Here is a 14,719-nt window from a genome sequence, read left to right as displayed (position 1 = left end):
ATTCTAAGAAGGAAATGTGAATCTGGAGGTATAGCGATACCAGAGTTCAAACTGTACTACAAAGCAATAGTAACAAAAACAGCATGGTACTGGTACCAAAACAGGCAGGTGAACCAATGGTACAGAATAGAAGACACAGAGACTAATCCACAAAGTTACAACTGTCTTATATTTGATAAAGGGGCTAAAAACATGCAATGGAGGAAGGATAGCATCTTCAACAAATGGTGCTGGGAAAATTGGAAATCCATATGCAACAAAATGAAATTGAATCCCTTTCTCTCGCCATCCACAAAAGTTAACTCAAAATGGATCAAGGAGCTAGATATCAAATCAGTGATGCTGCGTCTGATAGAAGAAATAGTTGGCTCCGATCTACATATTGTGGGGTCGGGCTCCAAATTCATTAATAGGACACCCATAGCCCAAGAGTTAATAACAAAAATAAACAAATGGGACTTACTTAAACTAAAAAGTTTTTTCTCAGCAAGGGAAACAATAAAAGAGGTAAATAGAGAGCCTACATCATGGAAACAAATTTTTACCCCTCACACCTCAGATAGAGCCCTAATATCCAGAATGTACAAAGAACTCAAAAAATTAAACAATAAGATAGCAAATAACCCAATCAACAAATGGGCCAAGGACCTGAACAGACACTTCTCAGAGGAGGACATACAATCAATCAACAAGTACATGAAAAAATGCTCACCATCTCTAGCAATCAGAGAAATGCAAATCAAAACCACCCTAAGATACCATCTCACTCCAGTAAGATTGGCAGCCATTATGAAGTCAAACAACAACAAGTGCTGGCGAGGATGTGGGGAAAAGGGTACACTTGTACACTGCTGGTGGGACTGCAAAATGGTGAGGCCAATTTGGAAAGCAGTATGGAGATTCCTGGGAAAGCTGGGAATGGATCCACCATTTGACCCAGCTATTGCCCTTCTTGGACTATTCCCTGAGGACCTTAAAAGAGCGCACTATAGGGATACGGCCACATCAATGATTATAGCGACACAATTCACAATAGCTAGACTGTGGAACCAACCTAGATGCCCTTCAATAGATGAATGGATAAAAAAAATGTGGCATCTATACACAATGGAGTATTATGCAGCACTAAGAAATGACAAAATCATAGAATTTTCAGGGAAATGATGGCATTAGAGCAGATTATGCTAAGTGAAGCTAGCCAAGCCCTAAAAAACAAATGCCAAATGTCTTCTTCGATATAAAGAGAGCAAATAAGAACAGAACAGGAAGGAAGAGCATGAGGAAAAGACTAACAGTAAACAAAGACAAATGGGGGGAGAGAAAGGGAGAGAGAAGGGAAAGCATATGGAAATGGTAGGAGACCTTCAATGATACACAAAATTATAAGAGGTTATGAGGGGCAAGGGGGAGGGGGGAAAAAGGGGAGAGAATTGAACAACAGCAGAGGAGATAGAGAGGGAAGATGGGAGGGGAGGGGAGGGAAGGAGGGATGGTAGGGGATAGGAAAGGTAGCAGAATACAACAGTCACTAATATGCCATTATGTAATAATGTGAGTATGTAACAGTTGTGATTCTGCAATCTGTATTTGGGGTAAAAATGGGAGTTCAAAACCCAATTGAGTCTAATGTATGAAAGATGATATATCATGAGCTCTGTAATGTTTTGAACAATCAATAAAAAAAAAGAAAGGAAAAAAAAAGAAGAATGACTCTATGATGTTTGCCGATAAATGGATAGATCTGGACACAATCTTTCTAATTGAAATAAGCCATTCCTTCTCCCCACAAAAATGCTGAATATTTTCTCTGATGTGTAGAAGCTAACTCACAAAGGGGGAGGAGTGGGATGGACGGAATAGAAGTTCAGAGGATTAGTCAAAGGGGAATGAACTGTAGGGAGGGTAAATAGGAATAGGAAAGACAGTGGAATGAATCTGACATAACTGTCTTATATACATATATGAATACACCACAATGTACATCTTTAAGTCTGGATTCTAATTAAAATAAGATGTATTCCATGCTTGTATAGTTATACCAAAGTGGATTCCACTGTCATGTCTAACCAATAAAATAAATATTTACATCCAAAACAAACCAACTACTATAAACTGATTAAGCTCTATCACCCAGCTCAGCAGATCTGAGGACTTCCTTGAGTGAGGTAACACAGAAATGTGGGGGTCTCTTCCTGTGTCGTTCTTTTTTTCAAGTATACTAACCTCTCTAGTTACTACCTCGCCTCCAACACTTTCAAACAGAAGTTTTACAATATTTTGTTTAGTATTTTAGACTATCATTGATTGAGCTGTGTGATGACAAATGCCTGAAATTCCAACTGAGGAGGCTGAGGCAGGAGGATTGCAAGTTCAAGACCAGCCTTAGCAACTAAGCAAGACCCTATCTCAAAATAAATAAATATATAAATAGGCTGGGAATACAGCTCAGTAATAAAGGCATTCCTTGGTTTAATCCCCAGCATACCTCCCTTCCTTCCCTTGCCAAAATAGTTATTGGTAGAATGGTTTTCTGGTAAAACTATTTTACCATTGCCTGAAGTTGAAAAAGGTCTTAATATTTTTGTTATGGAATTTTGCTATTGTCTCAGAATTGTGGTTAAAGGCCCAGAACTGAAACAGTATATGCTAAATAGTCTTCATATATAGCTAATATGGGTAGCAGAACTCCTAAATCAAAGAAGAAATTTTCAAGAGAATCACCCAAACTGCAAGTGACCACCAGCAGGAAAACTGGCACATCTTTCTTTGGTTGGATATCTTCTTAGGAAATATAGTGGCTGATATATGTTTGAACTGTTTGTACATAAAAAGGAAGAGAACTGAGAAAGTAGTGATTATACAAAAATAAAGAAGTCCAAATTTGTGTCCTGCTGAGTTATGTTTAATATACTGGGTACATCATATTCATTGCATCTGAGAATTTAAGGTACTACATGTGAAAATGAAATATGTAATAGCCTCAGACAAGAGTGCACTTGGTTAAAACAAAATTCTCTAACGTATGTTACAATATAGATGTTCTATTGTGAGCCCATTCAATTGAACTATAAATTAGTTAGATATCTGTTCATAATGGAGTCCAAGTATTTAACTCTTTAACAATTGATGTTTGTAGATGGCATTGCTTTGTTCCAGTTTTCTCTCAAATTGCAAGCTGTCTAATATAAATAAAGGGATTTGGTTCTTTGACTCCTTTTTCCCCTTTGGTCTCTCCCATATTCACTCTTTCAGAAAAGAAGAGTTTTAATCCAATCCTACATTGCATTTATGCTAAACAGGGATCAGTATAAGCAAAAGAGCAAAGCTTTTCTCAATAAAAATGTGAGAACTCTGGGCAATTTTTTAAAAAAATCTTTCATTGAAGGAGGATCAGGGAGCTTTCTGATGCTTAGATGGTAGGTGGTAGTAGGTTAAATCTAAGACCCTGGCCAGGATAAGTTAAGAATAGAAGAAAGTCAAACTAGGAGAACATGGGCTTAAGGAAACTTTGGGAAAATTGAAAGGTGAACCAACAGAGCAATAAAGACATATTTAACACAGCCATCTAAATTCAAGCAAGCTGGTGAGTGATACGAGAGTCTTAGAATTATCTGAACATTTTTCTATGTGGAGCATAACTGCTCTTCACATCCAGAGCCGTGTGAAATTAGAAAAGTCATTCTATTTTTTCCTATATTAAAATGGAATCAATAATGTTGTGTGGTTGTAAACTGTTATCAAGATTAAATGAGATAAAAAACTAAAACACCCCAATAATGCATAATTGAGTAGGACAAAACCAATAATTGTGTCCTATAATCATCATTACTATTAAAAATATAAGCCACATGATACGCTTCCTCATTTCTTTCCTAAATTTATTTGTATAACTACATTTTAAGCATGACCTTTTCCCAGTTGTTAAAAACTATACTTCTTAAATCTTTCATTTCCTTTCTCTGCTTTGTCTTCACAATATTTAGCATTATCACACTACATTTCATTTCTATTTTTTTAATTTTGTCTCTTTTCACTGGAATGTTAAGTTCTATTAGGGCAGGAATCATTTTGTGTAGCCTATAGGGGTAAAGCATATAACCTGGTACATATTAGGTACTAAAGTTTCCAGGAAGTGTTTGCTGAATGAGTGAATGAATGGTCAGGTGGTAAAATTCAGTGTCTGATGATATAGTTCTTTATCATTCTAATTTGAGCATATTTTTTTATTGATAGCTTAATTTTCTTCCATTGTCTTGTGTTCTATACTAGAAGAGGCCCTTAAATTTCCATGTGACAGAAAGAGTCCATTATATTGTCATGAGAGGATACTTTTGAAACAGTAACTTTTCTTTTTGTATTTCTTATAAACCTGACCTAGTTAGAACTTGCCATATTCATGTCTTAGGAAAACACTGTTATGACCATAAAGCAAAGAAATGGTTTAGGTTTCAAAATCATGAGACCCAAGGGAATTCAAAGTTATGAAAACCAGCAACAATTCAGAACAGGATTTTCTTCTCTTGTAACTAAAATAGATTCCCTTGACTATGGGGAATTGGCAAGTTAGACATAGAATAAAAAATAAGTGAAAAGCGTTGTTGAGACGTTTACTCAGGCTCTATCTGGACATTCAAATTAATGTCAATTCCAGATAGACTTAGAGTCCTGAATAGAGAGAGGAGCTAGGCTTCATTTCCCAGGCTGTGAACAAGGGAGAGAAAATGCTCTAGAGTAGAAACGGTTATGTGGTTGACATCAGGATATGGACTTGAAATAGTTTCACCCCTTTATGACATGAACTTCAATTATGGCAAACTTTTGCCTCACTCCTACCATAGTGACTGCTTTCAGGATGGCCACCATTTGGCTTTAGCATATCCTACTTTTATAGGTGGCTACTGTTTTGACTGCTACTTATCCAGGGATACCCAGATTTTCCCTTTTTCCAATGGGGGAGGAATATGACCCCCATATGCTCACATCTGTACACATTTCAATCATTGACTCCGAGTCTTATTTCTAGAAGGCATTAATGTTTTCTGTAAATCTCTCGCTAAGATTTATATTGTCTTTATTTTCCACTGTGTCTAATAGTTCCATCTTGGCAGGAAAAGTAAAGAATGACCTTTAAACAAAGTCAGAACTTTTACTTAAGCAGATTTACTAGCCCTGGGCTTTGGTGGAAAGCCCCATCATTGGACATTCCAGGAGTGGCATGAACTAGTGATCTTTCCAGATGTATTTCACATTTCTTTACTTTGAACCAGAACACCTTTGGAGGCGGAAACATTTTTTTTTCTCCCTGCATTGTTAAAACTTATCTCCAAGAGAAGATTATCCAGCAATGAATGTCCCCTGCCCATCTCTAAAGCCACACTGGGTTCACCGGCAGGTGAATGGGTTGCAGATCTTAGAATGTGAAGAAATGGCTGACTTTTCTAACTTGTCCCTTCTTCATTTTCTGGTTCATTGCCACCCCTGCCTTTTACCTTTCAGTTGTTCTCAGGGGTATGAAGATAACTGGTTATTTCAGTGATCTGCTGTGATTGGATATTCCACATTTTTGCCAGAATGCTGCATACCAGCCATGTTCCTGGCCACTGTGTCTGTAGCTGGGGGTTGATTTCCACTTGTTGGCTTAGAATGGCTCATGTTCAAACTTCTGTATCTGAGTGGTAACATTAAAAATTCTTAGCTACGAAAATGATTGGAACAAAGAGGCAGGCTTTAAACATTTCATTATAATAATATGATTCCATGGTGATGATCCAGGCAGATATCAACTAAAGATTTCCAAGAATCGATGGCAGTGTGAATTGAATAAGGATTACATCAATAGGAAGGATATTAGAAGGCAAAATCAAAAGGATTTCAGCTGGATACGGAACAGTAAGATATAAGGTTAACTTTCAAAAAAACTTACATATATATATATATATATATATATATATATATATATATATATATATATATTAGCCTGAGTAATAAGGGGTAAATTACCATTATCAAAGAAACACAGAGCAAGAGACAGAATAGGCATGTGTCAGGCTAGGTAGAGATGCAGTGTAACAGTGATAACCAGATTAAAATATTTCAACTTCCATAGAGTATCAAAATAACTGATTATATAATTATCATTGAAAGCATCCATGTCTGATAATTGTTTTAAATGTAGCTGAAAACAGATTGACTTAGCCACCGTGAGGTCAGGAGTCATATATAAGCACACACATTGTGACACTTTATTAAGCAGAGTAATTTAGATGTAGTAGAATGGGCCTCTGTACATCCCTGGTGCTCTCTCAGCCTTTACGATATTGATGTAATATGAACAAGATTAACAGCTTTGAAAAAAAAAAAGTCTGCTTCCTATGAACATATGAAATCAATAGACCAAGAAAAGCGAATACTTTCATCTTTGATTTGGGCTTTAAGTTCACGTTTCCTCTTTTGAATTTCTATAGAGCTGCTTAACTAAATCCCTGAACAAAGAAAGGCAATTTAAAACTATGTAAAGGTCCAAAGCATCTGCCTTCCTTGGACAAAATTCTCAGTTGTTTTTCTGATTAGTAACATTTGTTTAGACACTGAGAGTGGCATGGTTGTTCTTATGCTTGCCTACTTTTCTCCATCAAATATCTGAATCTCTCTTTACAGATTTTTCTACCTATTGGTAACTATATATTAGTTTATATCCACTCACTTTCATTCTGACTAGAAGAAAGAATCACAATGAGCAAGTTAGACAAAAGTGATCAGAGGAAAAGAAAGCCTTCTCTACTGTTTTTACTTTCTTAAATATTGCAGGAGTCAAAGCCTCCTTTAAAATTTCCTCCACATTCTCCTATAATATTAAGAGGTTTCTATCCATCTTGCAAATTTTCATTTTAAAATAAATGTAAATGGAAGAAAATAAATGATGTAATGGGGTAAAATCATGAAATGTTGTGTCATTTAATAATGAACAGAGCAAAAGTCAGCCAGTAGAATACATTTAGTTCAATAGCTTAAAAGAATATTTATAGAGAAACCATTTGCTACAAGCACTATTCCAAGTGGGATAAATCGATGAACAAAATAAAAAAGACCCCTGCCCTAATGGAGTTTTCATTCTAGTGAGGGGGACTGATAATCAAAGCTGAACATAATCACAACGTTAGAGAAACAATGCACAGGACTACACTCATCTCTGACACTAATGCAAGTTTGAGGGTTCTTAAGACACCCTCAGATCTAATAATTCATTAGAAGATTCCCTAGAACTCATCAGAAGTTGTTGAAGTCATAGGTTATTACTGTGAAAGGATACAGATTAAAAGTAGTCAAGGAAAGAGATGCATGAGGCAGAGTCCAGGAGGGCTCTAAATGTGAAGCTTAGAGTTATGGACAAGATTGACTTTTCCTCCTTAGACTCTAATCTCAATGGAGGCTCATGACCATGTGTGACTCAAAGTGCCCACCATAAGTCACCTTCCTGGACTTAATGCATCATCCAGATTCCCTAGGTAAGCAAAGTCACTTTTATGAGGAACATACCCCAAGGGTTTGGAGATTAGCTTCTAGGAGCTGAGAACAATGGCCAGATCTCTGGGCAAGGATAGATTTTTCACTATCTAATATAAGCAAATCATATTGAGTACTGAGTGTTAGAAGACAATGACTTCGAGGGGAAAATGGAAAAAAAAAAAAGTAGAGCAAGGAGCTTTCATGTGTGGAGAGGCTGTTGATGGTAAGGACAGTATACCTTATTGGCAAGTGTGTTGATAGCCTCCCCCAGAAGGTGACATTTGATAAGGAAAGGGAATCCAAGTCCAGAAAGGGAAGTGACCTGTGCATATTAGATGGAATTGAACAAAGACATTGTCCAGAGGAATTTAGGTCAGTGTTTATCCATAATCAAGGAGGTTTGGGTAAAGTAGAATCCCGGAGATGTCAGTAGTGGAATTTGACAAAGAATAATCAGGAGTTGGCCTATGGGAAATTAAAATTCTGAAATCTAGAGGAAAGCAAGGCAAAGAAGCAGGCAGTAGTATACAGGCTTAACACAAGAATATGTCATGTGCTCATTCATTCACTCTTCAAACACTATAGTCTGTTGGGATGTGTTCACATATCCACTCGGACACCCATGGCCACTCACATAAGGAGAATCCTAGTTGTCATTCCCTAGAATGGCCTATGCTTTTATTTTGAAAAACTCAATGTTCTTCTAACAAGATTCAGTTCATACCCATTTTCAGATTATTCCCCCTTCCATTCTTTGTTAGCATTGTGAGCTCATTTTTACCACACTTAAAACACTGTATTATGGTCTTTTGCAGGTCTTTCTAATATTTAAACCATGAGTTTGTAATTAGCAGGAACCATATTTTATTCATATTTCTATCGCTAGCAACTGTTACCTAAACCTGGAAACCTATCAAGCATTTTATGCTCACTGGCCTATGGTTAATATTTAACCATCCTAGAAATAATTTTGGAATTGAGTTTTCATCTAAGTTTTCCTGTTTCACTTTTTAATATTAAGTGATAATTTTTTTATAGAATAATTCATTTATTTGTTGACTTAACTCTTTTTTTCCCCATAAAAATCAGGCATTCTACTATGTGCTAAGGATAAAAATGAGAAAGAAACAGTTCTGTTCTTTTGAAAAACAGAACTCAAGTTTTAGATTTTAAGGGCCCAATTGTCTTGATGTCAGTCACAATACAGCATGATATGGAATAGAGTAAGTATAATTTCATCTCACCACTTTTTAAAAAATATTGCCTATTGAATAGTCACACTTAGTAATATATAAAAACAGTATTTCTGAGAACATAGAGTAGAAACATTCTAACTTTTCTAACCTGGCTCCATTGTTCAATTAAATTCACCTAAACTGACTTGGGGAAAGATTGTGGACAAGTGTCCTGAGCCTTGGTTTCACTGGTTTCTCCATTTATGAAACAAAGATAATACTTTATTTGAGAGAAATGCTGGAAAGATTTATTTTGAATACATGCAAAACTTATAGGGTCTGGTAATGTTTATTATACTTCCTATCATCCTTGAAAACAAAATATTAAAATTTAGAAATTGCAGGCAAGAAGGGATTATAAAAAGTGTATTTCATTTTTATAATGCCAACATATCTTAAATTTCTACTCTATAAGAAGAGTGGACAGATTTTAAGTCCTTGTTAAAAGTAAGTGCAGTTAAAGCTCTGGCATGGTGGCACACCCCTGTAATCCCAGTGGCTTGGGAGGCTGAGGCAGGAGGATCCAAAGTTCAAAGCCAGCCTCAGCAACAGTGAGGTTTTAAGCAACTCAGTAAGACCCTGTCTCTAAATAAAACACAAAATAGGGCTGGGGATATGGCTCAGTGACCAATGTCCCTAAGTTCAATCCCTGGTATGACCCCAGCCCCTATCCAAGAAAAGTGAATGCAGTTATGTAATTCAATTACTAGCAGGATCCTTTTCTATTAGTATACATCAGAGTTCTGACTGTATTAAAATGATGTTTTCACTTTCCTGTAATCAGAACACACTGCAGGAGGCGATGTTGTTACTTGCTAGTAATGTTCTCTGTGTTTCAGATTTCAGGTATGGACTTGTCATATTTTACATATTCTTTCAATTAAGGTAGATACACCTTTCTGTATGACTGAATTTAATGTATTGAAAAAGTGGTCCCATTCCACTGGTGAGCTGAAAGAGAACAGCAATGAAGCACGTAAGAAAAGTCAATTACCTAGAGGTTAAAGAAAAAAAGAAGGAAAATGCCACAGTAATGATGGTCCAGTGAATATAGATTTTTAACCCTTCATGTCATACTTTTTAGAGCCACCACAACTTATTTAAGCAATATATCCTTAAAAGAAACTGATTGTATATTTTTATGTTAAAGTATTCAACAAGATTGATTTTATGTAAAGCTTTTCATGTCGGCTTTTAACCCAGTAAAATCTCAAGAATATTAGCTTTTCCAGAACAGATTCATGGAGTTTGAACAAAATTTCATTTACATAATGAAATATTTCATTATATATATATATGTGTATATGTGTATATATATTCATATTTATATGTTCTTTTCATGAGTGGACTACTGCTGTTTATATCCAAGTCAAATCATTGTATTGCCTTTAAAAGACATTGTGTTCTCTTTATAAAATTCAAATTAAAACATTGAATTTTAATTAAATAAACATTAAGCTTTAAAAAAAGGCAATTTATTTGATTTATTACAAATTTATTGTTTTCATTACATTGTTCCAGATTTACTTATGATTGCTGAGTATACCTTTCTGCTGGCCACTGGGCTCAGCGGTGCATGTCATGAATAGTATTATTTTTCAATGTCTGTTGCATTACAGAAATCTCTAGTTGATCCTTGCATGCAGTGTGGTTTGTCTCTTTTGAGTTCCCCAGCAACAACAACCTCTCATCATGATTACAGAGTAATCCTCGTGCTCCATCAACTCAGTAATCTATTCCAATCAGTATTTGATGGATTTGACAGGCCATCCTTAGCCAAGTGAGACAGATTCAGGCAGGTCAAGCAACTGAAAATATTGGAGAAAATTCTTGTGTTACATCAAAAATTATGTATTATGTACACTAAGGTTGTTTCTTGCCTCTCCTCTCTTGATAGAGACTGAATATAAAAATTTCATAGATCCATCATTCAAAATATCCCCATCATTTTAGTTATCAGACCCATTCATTCAACTAAAAATCAAAGACATATAAACTGGTATTATATTTAACTAACAGTCATATTTCCAAGCTTATAAATAAACTGATTAATTAGATGCATGACCATTGCTTACTCTTAGTCTTTTTCAATTAATAAGAGTAAAACAGGAAGAAAACTGAGTTCAGTGAAGTTGACTAAAGATCAATAGCTTTACCTCACATTTATTTATTTATTTATTTAAATTTATTTTTTAACTTCTTCTCACTTTCTGGTGCCATCACACAACTGTCAACTTTTACATGACCCCTTACTCAGATTCCATATATGAATGAGATTGCAGGGTACTTGTATTTTTGTGCTGTTTTATTTCACTTAACAATCTCCTTCCCTATCCATGTTGTTGCAAATCACAGGATTTCTTTCTCTTTTATGGCCAAATAGTATTCCATGGTGTGTATGCACCATAGTTTCTTTATTCATTCATCTGCTGATGGACACTTAGGTTGATCACCTATCTTGGCAATTATGAATAGTGCTACAATGAGCATAGCAGTACAGGTGTGTCTTTGACATAGTGATTTCTTTTGGAAATATACCCAGGACAGGGACCACTGGATCACATGGTAGTTCTGTTTTTAACTGTCTGAAGAACCTCCATACTGGTTTCCACAATAGCTGTACTAATAATGTACATTCCCAACAAGACTGTTCAAAGGTTGCCTCTCCTCCAGATTCTTGCCAGCTTCCATTGTTTTTGATGACAGCGATTTTTTGTTGGGTGAAGTGATATCTCATTGTGGTTTTGATTTGCATTTTTCTGATTAGTGATGTTGAACAGTTTTTCATATATGTGTTGCCATTTATATACCTTCTTTTAAGAAGTGTCTATTTACATCAATTGCTCACTTTTCATTGGGTTTTCGTTCTGTAGCTATTGAGTTGGTTGAGTTCCTTATATATTTGGGAACTTGATCCCTGTCAGAAGTATAGTTTGTAAATATTTTCTCCCACTTTGTTTGTTAACTTTATTTTTTCTTACATAAACATAAACAAATCCCTGATTTGTGAAAAATAATGAATTAACTGTCACAATTCAATTTTATAGAACACAAGTAAATACTTTTAAGGATATAGGAAACCCATGATGGCAAACATTGCTCTCCTTTATATTTTAAATGTAATGAGAATAAAGGGAATAATTTTTAAAAGCGTGGTTTACTTCAAAACTAGCTCTTAGCCTAAGTATTCTCCAATTCTGAAGATTGGGGAACATAAAAAGAAACTCTTGTGTGTAATATGGCATACTTGAGAATCCATTTTAGCTAGGGAAGATTGTCTCTCTTATGTATCTTTTCCTTTTTATATTGGCACTTGAAAGAATAGAATTTAGAAATTTTATTCCTGAATATACATTTATTATATTACATTATAGCTGATAATATTAATAATAAAGCATAAATTTTCATCTAAAAGAAACCAAATCAAACTTAAGAACTATAAGTAATTAAATGGTGTTTCACATTTTTCATTCTGGGACAAAATTGAGCTGTGAATTTGAAGTGTTTCTTAAGATAAAAGATAAAATAGAAGTAATATATAACAGCAAAACATTACTTATCTTGGAAGACTCTGATTTTTAAGTATACAAATTGGAAACTTACTTAAGTATAATTGATTTAACCACCTTTGAAAGATGTCAGTATACTTAAAATAGAACAAAAACAACTTGCTAAATGTAGTCCAACAACTTCTAATGTCTAATAAAAGCAAGTTTAGGATAATGTATCGTGATATCAATCTAAAGAGCTTACATCTTCTGCTCCACTATTTCCTGTCTTTTTCCTCCAAGAGCACAGCTGGTTCCCCCGATTTAACAGCTAGATTTAAATTAAAAAAAAATCCTAATCTTTCCATCCCTTTTTGCCTTAGAGCTAACCTGCATACAGTAGCAGTTTTCTCAGTTTTATCTGAGATTTCAAAAAACAGCTTCCCATGTGATATGAAAATAGCATAACCTCAAAGCATGAAAAATGATCATTTTTTTCTGAGAATGGATCTCAAAGAAGGAGAATTCCTATAAAAATATATGTTGAGTCTTTACTGTCACATCAGTGCAACTGTGTTCATCTTAATATGATTTTCTGCTGGTGTTATACTCCCCAGCACCAAGTGGGTGGACATGCTTGAAGTCACAGGGTGGTGGTGGGAGGGTGTTTGGTTAAAAATACACTCTCTTTTGTAGCAGTACTGAACTAGATCTTCTCTTATAATATATTTACATAGCATTTTTATGTGCTTAAGTTCTCTGTAACATTTAACCTTACTGGACTTTTTACCAGAACTTGTTCTCAACTAGTAGTGATTGGAGATTGCTATTCGAAATGGATTATTTGGAAATTTAATCACTGAAGTGCATAACCAAATTCCCTGCTGCCTATATGAAAGGAAGAAACTGATTTTAAATGAAAGTCCCTCGTTTAATATAGGCAAAGCCTAAGGAAGACACAGTAATGGGTCTTATTTGGTAAATGCAAACTAGATTTGTGCTGGTTGAGAAAGTAATAATGTGGTTAGAAGCCATTTAGTAAAAATATGTCTGAGGTAAGCCAACAAACAAACAAACAAACAATAACAGCAACAAAAACAGGAAATTCAGTGGTCAGTGCTGTCTTGCACATTTCATCTATTATTATACTCATTAATTTTCATCTTATTACAGATACAAACTGTAGAATTGTTATTGGAGCATTTATATGGAGCTAAGTCCAGAGGTGAGTTCTCACTTAAAGCTAACCACTGATCAGGTTCCTTCCAAAGACTGGGAAGACACCATAATAATAAGACAGTCACAGTGAAGGAAGCTCAGGTCCCCAAGCTGTGCATGCAGTTCCACCCTTGGCCATGTGTGTCATTGCAGCCTCATGTAATCTTAAGAAGCCCGGTGGGGGAGCAAGATCTAGATTAATATGCAATGAAAAAGAAAATGCCCTTACCACACTTTGGTCTGAACTTTGCATAGTTAAACAAAAATATATCCTAACTGGGAGTTTTTGGCTTTGTGACAGGTTTGCCAAAGGAGAAAAAAAAAAGTTTTCACAGGGTAAGGAGGAATGGACTCCGGTAAATGTAACTTCACAGACATTAGTATGGAAGTGAATCCAGACAGCTTCTCTCCCCTTCCTCCTGTCTGCACTTTGTGTTTTACCCTGGGGCAGAGTAACTGCTAGGAAATTATGTCTATAGGAAAGTTGAATATTACTTTAAATTGCCAATAAGAAGAGCTTGGGAGCAGACAATAGAAGCTTTATTTCATTTCACTTTATTTTGCTCAGGAATGCTTTATATGCCAAAGCTCCTCCTCGGCAGAACTGGATGAGTGGGAGGAAATCAGACTTGTAAAAAGTTAACCTTGAACAAAGAAAACACCAAAACCTTCATGTTGTCTGCTACACTGAAAGCTTTCTCAGAGACAAAGCCAAATCAATTGCCATGAAGTAAGTATGCAGATAGTGCAGAGAAAGCCTTCTCTCACTTCCTCCCTTCCGCAAAGGTTCTTCACAGCCTATTTATTTCTTCTCCTCCTCCTCTTTTTTTTCTTTCTTTTTACTTCCCAAACTACCCCAGGGAAGCAGCTCCCGCTAGTAGCAAGAGCCTTGCATCCCCTTTGTTTCCTGAATTCCTTGCAGACTGTAAGGGCTAAGCTCACTTCCCAGGACTAAGCTCACTTCCCAGGACTAAGCTCACTTCCCAGGGCAAGGCTGTGCTCTTTTCTTCTGTTTAATCATTTGCTCAGGGAACTTGGGGAGAACCTGCTATCACTTTTTTCTGTGGGTGGGTTTAGAAAAGAATAAGCAATGGATGAAGGTTAGCATGTGTCTAAACTGAGAAAAGAAAGATAATAATTTTAAAAAATACTGGAAGCAAATTGTGTTGAACTGAGAAAATGTAGCTTTCTTGGGAGAGGCTGGATGTGCTGCCCTGCTTGAAGCAGTGGGAAATCCCACCTGGAGCAGAAACAGAACCTCTCTGTCCTGCC

The 14,719-nt window shown here is 35.7% G+C and overlaps 1 protein-coding gene across 1 annotated transcript in view; it reads left to right on the top strand.

Moving 5' to 3' along the window:
* Positions 1-14,719, top strand: part of LOC308646759 (uncharacterized protein) — a 546,497-nt gene that overhangs the window by 381,593 nt on the left and 150,185 nt on the right. Inside the window, exons 8-9 of the mRNA XM_081290128.1 lie at positions 13,403-13,454; positions 14,016-14,177. The gene's annotated coding sequence lies outside the window, so the exon portion shown is untranslated. The remainder of the gene's footprint in view (positions 1-13,402; positions 13,455-14,015; positions 14,178-14,719) is intronic.

Source organism: Spermophilus citellus (assembly GCF_964194105.1).
Source record: "Spermophilus citellus genome assembly, chromosome: 1".
In the NCBI taxonomy this organism is placed as follows: Eukaryota; Metazoa; Chordata; class Mammalia; order Rodentia; family Sciuridae; genus Spermophilus; species Spermophilus citellus.
Note: the sequence above shows the minus strand (reverse complement) of the source record. Positions and strands in the feature narration are given on the sequence as shown.